Source organism: Mirounga leonina, unplaced genomic scaffold, assembly GCF_011800145.1.
Source record: "Mirounga leonina isolate KUSES-001 unplaced genomic scaffold, KU_Mleo_1.0 Mir_127, whole genome shotgun sequence".
Taxonomy (NCBI): domain Eukaryota; kingdom Metazoa; phylum Chordata; class Mammalia; order Carnivora; family Phocidae; genus Mirounga; species Mirounga leonina.
In genome coordinates, this window is record NW_023270316.1 from 42,110,827 (window position 1) to 42,126,644 (window position 15,818).

General features: G+C 34.3%; 1 pseudogene; it reads left to right on the forward strand.

Annotated features, from left to right (window-relative positions):
* The first annotated feature begins 13,896 nt into the window (after window positions 1-13,896).
* Window positions 13,897-15,371, forward strand: LOC118009671 (annotated as a pseudogene).
* Window positions 15,372-15,818: the final 447 nt, after the last annotated feature.

Below are 15,818 nucleotides of genomic sequence, written 5' to 3' on the forward strand. Positions count from 1 at the left end.
CTTTTTTGCTATTGAGTTGAAGGACTTCTCTATATGTTTTGGACAATTAACCCCGTTATTAGATACATGGTTTGAAAGATTTTTCTCCCATTCCATAGGTTGCCCTTCCACAGGTTGTTTCCTTTTCTGTGCAGAAGCTTTTAACTTTGATGTAGTCCCACTGTCAATTTTTGCTTTTGTTATCTTTGATTTTGGTGTTTTATCCAAAATATCTTTGTCAAGATCAATATCACAAAACTTTTGCCTATGCTCCTATGTTTTCCTCTAGGAGTTTCAACTGCAGGTCTTATATCTAAGTCTTTAATCCATTTAGGTGTTTTTTTTGTGTATGGGGTCAGATAAGGACCCAACCTCATTCTGTTGCATGTGGATATCCAGTTTTCCCAGTATCATTTGATGAAACTATCCTTTCCCCATTGTATATCTGGCAACTTTATTGAAGATCAATTGACCATATAGGCATGACTTTATTTCTGGGATCTCTATTCTATTCCACTGGCCTATATATTGTTTTTATGCCAGTATCACATTGTTATAATAACTGTAGCTTGAGGCCACAGAGCTTGAAGAGCCTAAAATATTTACCATTTGTCCCTAGACAGGAAAAGTTTACCCACCCTGACCTAGACAAATATTTGACTTCAGGAGATATCCAGCCTCACCATAATCCCAGGGAGAATTCTACTAGTGAATTATGACACAAAGCCATTGTATCTAAAAAACAGTGGTTGGCACTGCTATAATCCTTTGGATTGGTCACTGACCATGGAGGCCATGACCCATTGAAGTTGCTGGAGTCTAATCTCTTAAGCATCTCTGAGTAATATAGTTTTTATCAGCCCAATACCATCTTCCAAAGAAGGGTGCAGATGTGAGCTACTAACAGCCAAAAGTTGTTACTGGTAGGAAATTAGTGTCCTGGCCTGGTAAATGGCATCTGGGCAGTACAACAACAGCATCTGTTACAGACAGCAACACTAGTGTCTTACTTATATGGAAATGCTTTCAGTGCAAGCCATGTGTCTGAATAGCCAGAATATATAATATTTGCATCCTTAAAACTCAAGAACTGATACATGTAGTGTTATAGCATTCTTAGGAATATAACTGGTAGCATCAATTATGATTACACATATGCACACCCTTTAAGCTAACAATCCCACTCGAGGAAATTTCTCTATCCATATACCAGAAAATATTTACAAGGAAGTTTAATGAAACATTTTAATGATATTTATAAAGAGCTTATCACAGAAAAATTGTTGAATTGTTCATAATCAAATAAAATAAGCTAGAAAAATTGTAAAAATATATGCTAACATGTTAGCAAGAACTGTCTTTGAGTGATAAACAGTATTTGCTTCTCTCATTTCTTATTTCTGAATATGTTGTTTCTATGAATTATATATATATATGTTATAGATTGTATGAGCTATACAATCAATGGAATATTTAAAAAATTTTATTATGGAAATGTTTAAACACAACAAAAAAGAGAGAACACAGTAAAATAAATACCTGTACGCATCACTTAGATGTCAGTTGCTGACATCATGTCACAATTCTTTTATTTTATTGCTGTTGCTGAAGTACATCAAAGATACCAAGACATTTCACTCCCAAATACTTCAGAATTCATCTCTAAAACATAATATTTCTAAATAACCAAAATATCGTAAAACTTCTAACAAAATGATTAATTTGTGGATTTTACCTAATAACCATTCCTATTCAAATTTCCCCAATTACCTTTTTCTCAATTTTAAAAAATTGTGGCAAAATACAAAAACATAAAATATATCATCTGAAGCATTTTTTAAGGGTGTAATTCAGTGGTATTAGGTAGATTCATACTGTAGTATAACCATTACCACCATCCATCTCCAAAACTATTTTCAACTCAAAAAAATGAAAATCCGTACCCATTAAACAATGACACCCCATCGCCCCTTCTCCTCCGCCTCTGGCAACCATCATTCTACTTTCTGTCTCTATGATTTTGATTACCCTAAGTACTTCATTAAGTAGATGCATACAGTATCTGTCTTCTTATGACTGGCTTATTTCACTTAGCATAATGTCCTCAAGGTCCCTCCATGCTGTAGCATGGCAGAATTTCCTTCTTCTAAAGCTTGAATAATATTCCACTGTATGCATACGACAGTTTGCTTATCTATTTGTTTACTACAGACTTGCTTCTACACTTCAACTACAGTTAATAAGCCTGCTATAAACATGAAAGTGCAGATATTTCTGACACCCTGCTTCTAATTTTTTTAGCATATACCCAGGAGTGAGATCACTTAATCATTTGGTAAATCTATTTTTAATTTTTTGAGGAGCTGCCATAATGTTTTTTACAGCAGCTATATCATTTTAGTTCTCATCAACAGTGCACAAGAGTTCCAACTTCTCCAAATCCTTGCCAATTTTTATTTTCTGTTTTTCATAGAAGTGATTCTAATGGGTGTGAAGTGGTAGCTCATTACAGTCTTCATTATCAGTTCCCTAATAATTAGTGACATTGAGCATCTTTTCATGTGCTCACTGTGTATTTGCGTATCTTCTTTGGAGAAATTTATAGTCAAGTACTTTGTCCATTTTTTAATGCAGGTGTTTGATTTTTTGTTGTTGAAGTTTAGGAGTTTCTATATATTCTGGACAGTAAAATCAGATACATGATTTGCAAATATTCTCTCCCATTATGTAGGTTACCTTTTACTCTGTTGACAGTATCTGTTTTAAATTTTCATTAAGTCCAATTTGTCTATTTTTTCTTTTACTGCCTTTGCCTCTGGTGTCAGATCTAAGAAATCATTGTTAAACCCAATGCTGTGAAACTTTCCCCCTATGTTTTCTTCTAAGAGTTTTGTAATTTTAGGTCTTACATATAGGGCTTTGGATCCATTTTAATTTTTGTATGTGGCTTTAAGTAAGGATCCAACTTGTTTCTCCTACATGTGGATGTCCAGTTTTCCCCAGCATCATTGGTAGAAGATACTGTCCTTTTTCCATTGAATTGTCTTGGTACCCTTGTCAAAAATTATTTGGCCATATACAAGGGTTAATTCTGGGCCCAATACCACATAGTTTTGATTACCATAGCTTTAAAATAAGAGAGTGTGAGCCCTCAGGCTTTTCTTGGCTGGTTTTGTATTTACAGAAATTTGTCCATTTCATCAAGGTCATCCAAATTTTTGCCATGCAATTATTGAGAATAATCTCTTAAAATCTTTTTTTTTTTTTACATTTCTGTAGAATTGGTAGTAATGTCTCCACTTTCATTTCTGATTTTAGCAATTTAAGTGTTTTTTCCTTAGTCAACCTAAGTAAAGATTTGTCAATTTTGTCGATATTTTTTAAGAGCTAAATTTTTGGTTTTGTTGATTTTCTCTATTGTTTTTCCCATTTTGGTCTGCTCTAATTTTTATTATGTCTTCCTTTTTTCTAGCTTTGTATTTAGTTTGTTCCTCTTCCTTTAGTTCCACAAGTTATAAAGATAGGTTGTTGATTTAAAACCTGTCTTCTTTTTTAATGTGAGCTTTTATAGCTATAAATTTCCTCTTTGGCATTGCTTTGTCTATGTCCTGTAAGTTTTGGGATGCTGTGTTCTCATTTTCATTTATTTCTATTTATTTTTTAATTTCCCTCATGATTTTTTCTTGGACCCATTGATTTTTTAAGAGTATGTTGTTTAATTTCCTTAAATTTGTGTATTTTCCAGTTTTTCATCTGTTACTGACTTCTAACTTCATCCTGTTATGGTCGAGATGATACTTTGTATGATATCTATCTTTTTAGATCTACTGAGACTTAATTTATGGCCAAAATATGTTATATCCTATAAAACATCCCATATGTATTTTTTTTAAGATTTTATTTATTTATTTGAGAAAGAGAATGAGAGACAGAGAACACGAGAGGGAAGAGGGCAGAGGGAGAAGCAGACCCCCTGCTGAGCAGGGAGCCCGATATGGGACTCGATCCCGGGACTCCAGGATCATGACCTGAGCCAAAGGCAGTCGCTTAACCAACTGAGCCACCCAGGCGCCCCCATCCCATATGTATTTGAGAAGAATTTGTATTATTGCTGCTGTTTATGCAGAGTGTCCTGCATATGTCAGTCAGACCTAGTAGTTTTATTGTGCTGTTCATCAAATCCTCTATGACCTTACTTATCTTTTAACTGGTTGTTCCATTCACTGATAGTGGGGTATTGAAGTTTCTAATATTATTACTGATATTTTTGTCTATTTTCTTCTTCATTTCTATCCATTTTTGCTTCATATATTCTGATGGTCTATTATTAGGCACATAAATATTTATAATGTCTTCTTGATGCACTGACCATTTTATTAACACAGAATGTCCTTTTTTGTCTCTTATGAATTTTCTTAATATAAAGTCTATTTATATGATATTAATATAGCCACTCCTGCTCTCGCATTAATATTTTTCCATCCATTCACTTTCAAATCATTTGTATTTTTGGTTCTAAAGTCAGTCTCCTATAGATAACATAAAGTTGAATCATGGTTATTGTTGTTTTTTAAATATATTCTGCCAATCTATTTTGATTGGAGCTTAAACCACTTAAAGTAATTACAGATAAGGAAGGGCTTACTCCTCTCATTTTGCTATTTGTTTTCTATTTGTCTGACAGTTTTTTTGGTCCCTCACTTTTTGAATTACTGTCTTCTGTTTAGTTTTTTTATAGTTCCCTTCTCATTTCCTTTTGTGTATACTCTATAGCTTTGTGTGTTTGTATTACAATGGGAATTACATTTAACATCCTAAAGTTATAACATTCTAATTTTAATTTATATAATCTCAATAACATACAAAAGCTCTGTTCCTTTTGTAGCTCTGCCCCACCTACTTCAGTTGTCACAAAATTATATCTTCATACATCGTGTGTCTAATAACACAAGCTAATAATAATTTTCAAAAGCATTAGTCTCTTATGTAGAAAACAAAATGTGGAATTATAAACCAAAGTTACAATACGAGTTCATAATTACCCATGTATTTACTTTTACTGCAATCTATATATCTTCATATCACTTTGATTTACCACCTAATGCCCTTTCACTTAAACCTGCAAGCCTCCATTTAATATTTCTGTAGAGCACATCTGGTAGTAATGGACTCCCTCTGCTTTTGTTTACCTGGAAACTATTAATTTCTTCCGCACTTTTGAAGAACAACTTTTTGGATATAGGATTCTTGGTTGACAGTTTTTATTTTCTTTTAAAATCAGCCCACTATCTTTGGCCCTCCAAAATTTCTGATGAGAATCTGTTAATCTTATTGAGGATCCCTTGTATGGGATGAGTCACTTCTTTCTTGATGCTTTCAAGATAGCCTCTTTGTTTATGGCCTTTGACATTTTGATTATAATGTGTCTTGGTGTGGGTATCTTTGAGTTCATCATACTTGGAAGTTTGTAGAGCTTTTTAGATGTTTACATTCATATATTTCATCAAATATGGAAAATGATCTGCTACTGTCTCTTCAAATATTCTCTCTACTCTTTCTTCTTTCTATTCCCCTTAAAGTCTCCCACTAAAAAAATGTTGATCCATTTGATGAATTCTGTTCACTTTTTTCATTTTTCTATTCCTCAGAATCAATAATTTCAATTGTTCCATCTTTGTGTTCCTGATTCTTTCTACCTGCTTACCTGAGCCCATGAATCCCTCTAGTGAATTTTTCATTTCAGTTATTGTACTTTCCCGATCCAGAATTTCTTTTTCATGTCTTTTTAGGTTTTCTCTTTATTGATATTTCTATTTTTATCATACATTATTTTCTTGACATTCTCCAGCTCTTCCCTGATCTTTAGGCATCTTTAAGACAGTTGTTTTACAGTCTGTCTAGAAGTTTTGCCATCAAGTTTTTCTCATATACAATTTCTGTTGATTTTTTTCCTTTGAATGGTACATACTAACCTGTTTCTTTATATGCCTTATGATTTCTTTTAACTGAAGACTAGACATTTGATTCAATTAATATGGTAAATCAGGAAATCAGATTATCTCCCTCCCCCAGGGTTTCCTAGGTTTTGTTTCTTCTGATTTTATTAATGTAGGCTGTCTTGATGCTGAGGATCAGCCTAAGGCATCTTTTCAGAGATAGCACCTTTCCCTGGACTTGCCTGCTGACTTTCTAATTTCTCCTGTATATGCAGTTGCTTTTGAATGTCCTAGTCTTCAATGTCTGGCTCCCAAAAGGGAAAGAAGAGAAAAAAGAAGGAGAAAAAAGGTGCTGATTGTTTAAATCCCCTAGGTGTTAACTTAGTTGGAGGGTGAGGGGCTTGTAAGAATAAGGGGAGTTGCAGTAAAAATTGCCCCCCTGCCTATTTATCTACACCTCTGAGATCCTAAGTGTCATATCAGCAAGCAGAACACTGATCCCCAATATTTAGAGAATAGGGTCCTTATTGCCTACCCTGGCTTTTACAATCTGTGAAAAGCTCCTCCAAGAACAAATGCACAGCTGCCTGCCACAGGGCTGGAGGATGGGGTATGGGCGGCTACCACTAAACTAAGAGCTGAAATTGACCAAAGTTTACCACCATTTATTGTCCATGCCTTCTTCCCACTTTTATGTACTACTTAAACTAAATCAGAGTAACTTGACCATTAACTCAATAAACTTAAAATGATATACATCATTACTTGTTTTCCTAATTTCGTATTCCGCACATATTTTTTTCCAAATGGCCAGCAAACATATATAGAATAAATTTAAATTATTTTTTTTAAAAATTGAATTGCAACAAAATAATCAAGATTGTAATATTTCATATATAAACCCTAAAATCATTCAGATAGAAAGCATCTTCAATGTAAAAATACTATTCACTAAGGACATTTTATGTTATTAGTCATTTGTAATTATAAAACTATATATCCTTCATTACATTTATTGTTGAATGTGTTTTTAAAAATATTTGAGTGAGGGGCACCTGGGTGGCTCAGTCAGTTAAGGGTCAGCCTTTGGTTCAGGTCATAATCCCTGAGTCCTAGGATCCATCCCAGGACCTCTCTGCTCTCTGCTCAGAGGGGAGCCTGCTTCTCCCTCTCCCTCTGTCCTTCCCATCCCCCTACCCCAGCTCCTGCTTCCTCTCTCATGCTCTCTGTCTCTCTCAAGTAAATAAATAAAATTTATATTTAAAAAAAGGAGTTTAAAGACCATCTCCTATTTAAAAAAACAAAAATATTAGTGAACTGAATGATGTGTCCTAGGCCAAATGATATCCCATCCCAGTTCTCTAAACTCTAGTATACATTCTTCAGTATAGATCACATGTTAGGTTAAATACAAAGTTTTAACAAATTTATGAAGATGGAAATCACAGCAAGAATCTTTTCCCAACTACCATCAAATGAGGCTAGAAATCAACAGAAGAAAAACTTGAAAATTCAAAATATGTGAAAATTAAACCACACACTCTTGAACAACCAATCGATCAAAGAAGAAATCATAAAGGAAATTAGAAAATATCCTAAGACAAATGAAAACAAAGCATTACATATCAAAATGTATGGGATACAGTAAAAGCAATACTAAGAAGGAATTTTATAGCAATAAATGTCCACATTTAAAAAAAAAAAAATCTCAAATAAACAATCTAATTTTACGCCTCAGGGAATAAGAAGGACAACAACAAACTAAGCCAAAAGTTAACAGAAGGAAGGAAATAATAAAGATTAGAGCAGACATAAACAAAACAGAGAACAGAAAAATAGAAAAAAATCAGGCTTACAAAGTCAAATTTTTTTTTTTTTAAAACTGGACAAAATTTTGGCCAAACTGAGAAAAAAGGGTGAAAACTCAAAAAACTCAAATGATTGACTCAAGAAGTCAATTCTATCTGTAATAATAGTTTTGCTGTTCTATGATAATGCATTTATTCAGTGCATGTGTGCATTCCTTCATTTCTCTAACAAATTACCCTGTATCAAGCACTGCTGAGGCTGCACAGCTGTAGAGAGCTTAGCGTATTAGATATTTGCACTTTGAGTTCATGTGCTGTGAAAGACAAGGTCTCTAGAGAGAAGCTGACTTTCGGCAATTTGCAAAATCTCTATGGAAACTTTGCAGTTTGTTTAAATTTTTTTTCATAGAAAAGAAAGCCAAATTAGCCAGTGATAATATCCATGAGTAATCAAATTTTAATAAAACCAACAAAATAAACATCTGGTCTATATTAAATATTATAACAGTATTGCTGTTTATTTCAACATAAAAAATCATTTCTCTTTTCTAAAAATATAAGTCTATAAGTCTAAAAAAATATTTGGGAAATTTTCTCTTTACCACCTCTATAATTTGTTTTTCTCTTTCATTCTTGGAAATACGATATAGAAGTAGCTTAAAATGTCATATAGTCTACCTCTTTGTCTCCTAAATTATTCAAGAATATAAATATCAATTCAGCCAACAAGAATATGTTGCTCTAGGTTAGTATATGGGAAAAAGAGATAGTAGAAAAGCAAATTAGGGGCGCCTGGGTGGCTCAGTCGTTAAGCATCTGCCTTCAGCTCGGGTCATGATCCCAGGGTCCTGGGATCGAGCCCCCCATCGGCTCCCTGCTCTGTGGGAAGCCTGCTTCTCCCTCTCCCACTCCCCGCTTGTGTTCCCGCTCTCGCTGTGTCTCTCTCTGTCAAATAAATAAAATCTTAAAAAAAAAAGAAAAGAAAAGCAAATCTAAAAAGCGTACATATTTTGGAAAATACCTGAGGAAAATGCTGTGTTACCACAGTCTGATAACCCATTGATGTTATAGCTGTGAAATGAATATTAATTTCCTTCTACTTTGGACCGTATTTTTTTGTTTTTCTTGCCCAGGCTAAATTATTTTCATTCCAATGTGAAACCCAACTAAAATAATCATGCATTATAAAAAAGTTTAAGAAAATTACATAAGGCAAAACTTTTGTCACATCTAAAATTTCATTCATTCTTTCTTTTCATTCATTTAATAAGCACTCATTGATTTAGCAGTATACTGACATTTCAAAAAAAACAATAATGATGGCACTTAGGTCTTTCCGTCCAGAAAAATATAGCATACTTTAATGGTAGTTGGGTACATAAATGTATTCAAATAAGTAAGTTGACTAAATTATCAAAGGGGCTATTATAAAAGTTTGTGTAGTGCCCATTTGAAGCCAGTAAAAACACGAAGTCAATTCTATCTGTAAGAATAGTTTTGCTGTTCTATGATAATGCATTTATTCAGTGCATGTGTGTGTGTTGAACATTTGTAACTCAAAGCATGCACAAACATAAATAAGCCATATGAAGACAGAATTCTCCAAAGGGGTACTACATGATATTTCACAACAGAGCTTTTTGGATTCTGACAACATAGACGAAAAAGTAGCCGTCAGTTTCCATATTGGCATTACTTTTTTAAACTTATGCTGAATTAAATGTCAGGGTAAATAGCCAAAGAAAAGATAGATAGCTTTTTAATCAAAATGATAATAGAATTTTAATGTATTTCCCCACTGAGCTGTTTCATCCTTTCAACTATAAAGTAGTATTTTTTCTTGTATGCTACCTGTGATCTCTTCCATCATGATTACTTTGCCTATCCCACTCAATTTGATATTTCTCTGATCCTTCATTTATCACATTGTCTCAGTCTACTTAGTATGTCTTTTTCCTTGTGATTTCTTCCTTAGCTTGACATTTTCCAGAACCCAAGGGTAGAAATATGCTAAATTCAACACTTCTAAATAATTCCATCAATACTGTAAACAAATGAGAGCAAGAGTGGCTATACTTCTATCAGAAAAAAATTACTTTAAGACAAAAACTGCCGCAAGAGACAAAGAACATTATATAATGATAAAAAGATCAATTCACCAGAATATGAATCAATTATAAATATATACTCACCCAACATCAAAGCATCTAAATATAAAAAAGCAGACATTACCAAAAATGAAAAGAAAAAGAGACAGCCATAAAGTAATACTAGGAGACTTCAATACACTTTCAACAATGCATAGAACATGCAGAAAGAAAGTCAGTAAGGACATAGTGGACTTGAACAACATTACAGATCAAATGGACCTAACAGACATACTCAGAACCTTCTACCCAGTGGCAGGGGCATATACATTCTTTTCAACTGCACATAGAACATTCTTCAGTATAGATCACATGTTAGGTTAAATACAAAGTTTTAACAAATTTATGAAGATGGAAATCACAGCAAGAATCTTTTCCCAACTACCATCAAATGAGGCTAGAAATCAACAGAAGAAAAACTTGAAAATTCAAAATATGTGAAAATTAAACCACACACTCTTGAACAACCAATGGGTCAAAGAAGAAATCATAAAGGAAATTAGAAAATATCCTAAGACAAATGAAAACAAAGCATTACATATCAAAATGTATGGGATACAGTAAAAGCAATACTAAGAAGGAATTTTATAGCAATAAATGTCCATATTAAAAAAAATCTCAAATAAACAATCTAATTTTACACCTCAGGGAATAAGAAGAACAACAAACTAAGCCAAAAGTTAACAGAAGGAAGGAAATAATAAAGATTAGAGCAGACATAAACAAAACAGAGAACAGAAAAATAGAAAAAAATCAAGCTTAGAAAGTCAAATTTTTTTTTTAAACTAGACAAACTTTTGGCCAAACTTAGAAAAAAGGGTGAAAACTCAAATGATATTGGAAATAAAAGAAAAGACATTACAACTGATGCCACAGATATAAAAAAAGAATCACAAAAGACTGCTTTGGACAACTGTATACCAACAAATTGGATAACTTAGTAGAAATGGATAAATTCCTAGAAAATTACAACCTACCAAGACTGAATTGTGAAAAAATAAAAAGCCTGTACAGATGAATAATGGGTAAGGAGATTGAATCAATAATTAACCATCCCAACAAAGAAAAGCCTCACTGCTGTATTCCACTAAACACTTAAATGAAGAATTAATGCCAATCCTTCTCAAACTTGGCCAAAAACTGAAGAGGAAGGAACACTATCAAACTTATTTTGTGATGACAGATTTATCTTGATACCAAATCCAGACAAAGACACTACAAAAAAAAAAGAAAAGAAAAGCAAGCAAGGAAGCAAAAGAAAAACAAAGGCCAACATCCCTAATAAACATAGATGCAAAAATCTTCAACAAAATGTTAGCAAACTGAATTCACCAACACTTTATAAGGATCATACACCATGACCAATAGGATTCATCTATGGGATGCAAGGATGGTTCAACATATGCAAATTAATAAATTTAATACACTACATTAACAGAATGAAGGATAAAAAGCATATGATCATCTCAACAGATGCAAAAACATTATTTGACAAAATTCAACACACTTTTATATAAAATCTTTCAACAAACTAGGAAGAGAATAAAATTAAAACAAAATAATAAAGGCCATATGTAAAATTTCACAGCTAACATACTCAGTGTTGAAATACTGAAAGCTTTTCCTCTAAAATCAAGAATGAGGTAAAGATACCTCTTCTCACTAATTCCATATCACACAGTACTATAAATCCTAGCGACAGAAATTCAGCAAGAGAAAGAAATAAATGATACCTAATTTGGAAAGAAGTAAAATTATATCCTGCAGATGACATGATTTTGTATATAGAAAACCCTAAAGACTCCACTAAAAAAAAAGTGTTAGACTCAATAAATGAATTCAGTAAAGTTGCAGGATACAATATCAACATACAAAAATCAGTTACATTTCTATACAGTAAAACCAACTTTCTTAAAATTCAAAACTTAAGAAAATTTTTAAGAATTAAGAGAAAAATCCCATCTACAATAGCATCAAAAAGAATAAGATACTTTAATGTAAATATAATTAAGACTACAAAAGATTTATTTATACTTGAAAATTATAAAATATTGCTGAAAGAAATTAAAGAAGACACAATAAGTGGGAGAATACTCCAAGTTCATCGATTGGTTCAGAAACAAACCCAGAAACAAATATTGTCAACTCTTCTTTGCCAAGAGTGCCAAGAACCCATAAGGATAGTCTCTTGAACAAATGGTGCTGGGAAAACTGGATATCCATATGCAAAAGAATGAAATTGGTGTCTTATACCATATACAAAAACCAACCCAAAATGGATTAAAGACTTAAACATAAAACCTGTAATTATAAATCTTCTAAAAGAAAACATAGGCAAAAGCTTTATGGCATTGGTCTTGTTGGCAATGATTTCTTGGATATGACTCCTAAAGAACAGACATTAGAAGCAAAAATAGACAAATGAGATTATAGCAAAGCAAAAAGCTTCTACCCCAAAAAGAAAACCATAAGCACAATGAAAGGACAACATATGGAATAGAAGAAAATATTTCCAAATCATATATCTGATATGGGGTTAATGTTCAAAATACATAAAGATGTTCAACTAAATAGCAAAAAACAAAACAAAATAAAAAACCAGAAGAGACCCCAAAACAACAAACAAAAATAAGCCAAATAGCTTGATTAAAAAATGAACAAAGAAGGTTAATAGACATTTCTCTGCAAAAAATATGCAAATAGCCAACAAGCATATAAAAAGAAGCTCAATATTATTAATCATCAGAGAAATGGCAATCAACATCATAATGAGATGTCGCTTCACAACTGTCAGGATGGCTATTATCAAAAATAAAAATAAAAGGGGTGCCTGGTTGGCTCAGTCATTAAGCGTCTGCCTTTGGCTCAGGTCATGGTCCCAGGGTCCTGGGATCAAGGCTCACAACGGGGTCCCTGCTCCACGGGAAGCCTGCTTCTCCCTCTTCCATTCCCCCTGCTTGTGTTCCCTCTCTTGCAGTCTTTCTCTGTCAAATAAATAAATAAAATCTTAAAAATAAATGGGCGCCTGGGTGGCTCAGTTGGTTAAGCGACTGCCTTCGGCTCAGGTCATGATCCTGGAGTCCTGGGATCGAGTCCCGCATCGGGCTCCCTGCTCGGCGGGGAGTCTGCTTCTCCTTTTGACCCTCCCCCCTCTCATGTACTCTCTCTCTCTCTCTCATTCTCGCTCTCTCAAATAAATAAATAAATCTTAAAAAAATAAAATAAAATAAATAAATAAAAAATAAAAAATAACAAGCGTTGGTAAGGATGTGGAGAAACTGTAACTCTAAATACTGTTGGTGGACTATAAAATGGTGAAGCCACTGTGGGAAACAGTATGATGCTTCCTGAATAAAAGATTAAAAATAGAACTATCATTAGCTCTAGCAATCCTACAATAGTAGGCCATGTATCCAAAAGAACTGAAATCAAGATCTGTATTTCCATGGTTATTGCAGTATTATTTACAATAGCCAAGCTATGGAAGCAACCTAAATTTCCACTGTTAAAATCAAAACAAACGCATACCAGCATTGAAAACGCTAAGCAGATAAAACCAGTTTAGCATGCAAAGTATAATTAAACTTATTTTGCAAAACTAGCTTGACCCAGGTCATTTCTTATTTATGCCTCTGGAAATCATAAACAATACTTACACTGTCTCCCAAGGTTAGTATGAAATAACTACTGACCAATTACCTATCATTTAGGAAAATTAAAATAACCAATCTCTGTAAAGGATAACATTTAATGCCTTCTCACTACATAAGCCGCTTTATAACAATATATCCCTGAGTTTTCTTCTACGTTTTGGCTTCAGTGCCCCCAGTTCACAAACTGTCTTTTTGGTGTGTGTGCAATAAACTTCGACAAATTGCTACTTTGGTGATTCACTGGTTTTACTTCTGCTGTTTTTGAACTTATGACACCATTGAAAGATTGATGGATAAAGAAAATGAGGCATTTACATGCAAAATAATATTACTCAGCCTTAAACAAGAATGAAATTCTGCTATTTGCAATAACATGCATGAACCTATAGGCCGTTTGGTAAGTGAAATAAGCCAGTTAGAGGAGGGCAAATCAGGGATGATCTCACCTACATGAAGTATTAAAATGGCCAAACTGAGAAACAAGTAAATGGTGGTTTCTAGGGGCTGGAATGAATGATATGGAGAGTTCTGTTCAAAGGGTATAGTTTCAGTTATTCAAGATAAATAAGTTCTAGAGATCTATTGTACAATGTTATGCCTATAATTAACAATACAGTATTGTACCCTTTTTAAAATTTGTTCAGAGGGTGGACCTCTTTTCTTACTCCGATAAAGACAAAAACTATCACTTAATTTTTCAAAATTAATAAAAATAATACCTGCTTTAAGATACCATAACACCCCTTGCTGCTGCTGCTGTGAGGAGGAGGTGGCTCCCAGGAGAGGGAAAAGAGAGCTAGAGCACGAGGAGTAAGAAGAGCTAAACGCCTGCCCGCCATATCCTTGCCGCCACCAAGCCTCTGAAGGAGGAAACCAGGCTGACAGCACGCTGCGCCAGTCCAGTCGGTGAGCGTGCCCGTCTGGAAGAGAGGGCCGCGTGCGCAGTAGAGGAGGCGGGGCCGAGCACGCACGCATGCGTGGCTGAGCGGAAACCGCTGGCGTCTTCTTGACCGTCCTTTCTCATCCCCTCCCTGCTGCACTCCTCTCAACCCCCTGCAGGAGCAGCACCGTGTAAGCACCAGCCCCCTTAAAGGGAGCTCAACACCAACCACGGTGGAATCGAGACCTCAGAAAAAGAACAGCGAGAAGCATGGGATTAAGTGCAAATGAAATAGACTTAATGAACAAGCCAGTGAGGAGATTTTGAAAGTAGAACAGAAATCTAGCAAACTCTGCCAACCATTTTTTCAGAAGAGGCTGAATTGAGCAAGATAATCCCAAATTTCGGTGGAATCACATTTGTCAACCATCCACAAGTGTCTGTCTGCCTGCTTGGGGAGAAGGATGAAGAAGCACGATTTGACAAGAGTTGAAGTCACAGAATTTGAAGATACTAAATCACGTTAGAGAACCAATTTTTTGTTTTCACAAAAACCCTCACTTCCAAAACAAAGTTCTCTACAAAGAATTTCATATGAATGATAGTAATCCATCTTCAAAATCCACTGAAATCAAATGTAAATTTGGAAAGGATTTGACCGAAATGTTCAAGTCATACACAAAATAAAGCCAGCAGGAAGAGACAGCATGAGGAACCAGAGCATTTCTTAACCTGATTTACTGACCATTTTGATGCAGGTGCAAATGAGTTAGGAGAGGTCATCAAAGATGATATTTGGCCAAATCCATTACTGTATAGTTTCTGACATGGATGATTAATAAGAGAAAGGATAAGAAAATGATGAAGAAGAAAAAGGATTGGAAGATACTGATGAGAAGGGGATGAAGATGATGGTGATGAAGATGATGATGGGGGAGGGGAGAGAGGATGATGAAGGAGATGACTAATGAACACTGGTGGGATTCCAACCTTACTTTTTAAAATTTTCTCCAATCTCTGGGAACAAGTTGCAGTTTTGTTTTTGTTTTTGTTTTTGATTTGTCTTTCTTTCCTTCTTTCTTGCTTCCTTCTTATACCTTGTGACCCTGTTTTTGAGGTTTTTGAGGAAAGAATGTCCTTTTTACCATGGTTCTTAACTTATTTGGGGGTGGGCTATACCTTGAGCAGAATATAGTGGGAAAAGAATCTCTACCCTTTTATGTTCCAAATTCATTTTTGTTCCTTCCAGTCTTTAATAAAAACTATGGAATTGACACCACTCTGCTCTGGGAAAAAAGAAAACCCTCTGCTTCCTTATTTCTGCTGGAACCTGGAGGGTACTAGACCCTTGTGTAGTAGTGCATAGAATTCTCTTTTCCTCTTTCCTCTGTGTATTAGGCTCAGAGATTACACTG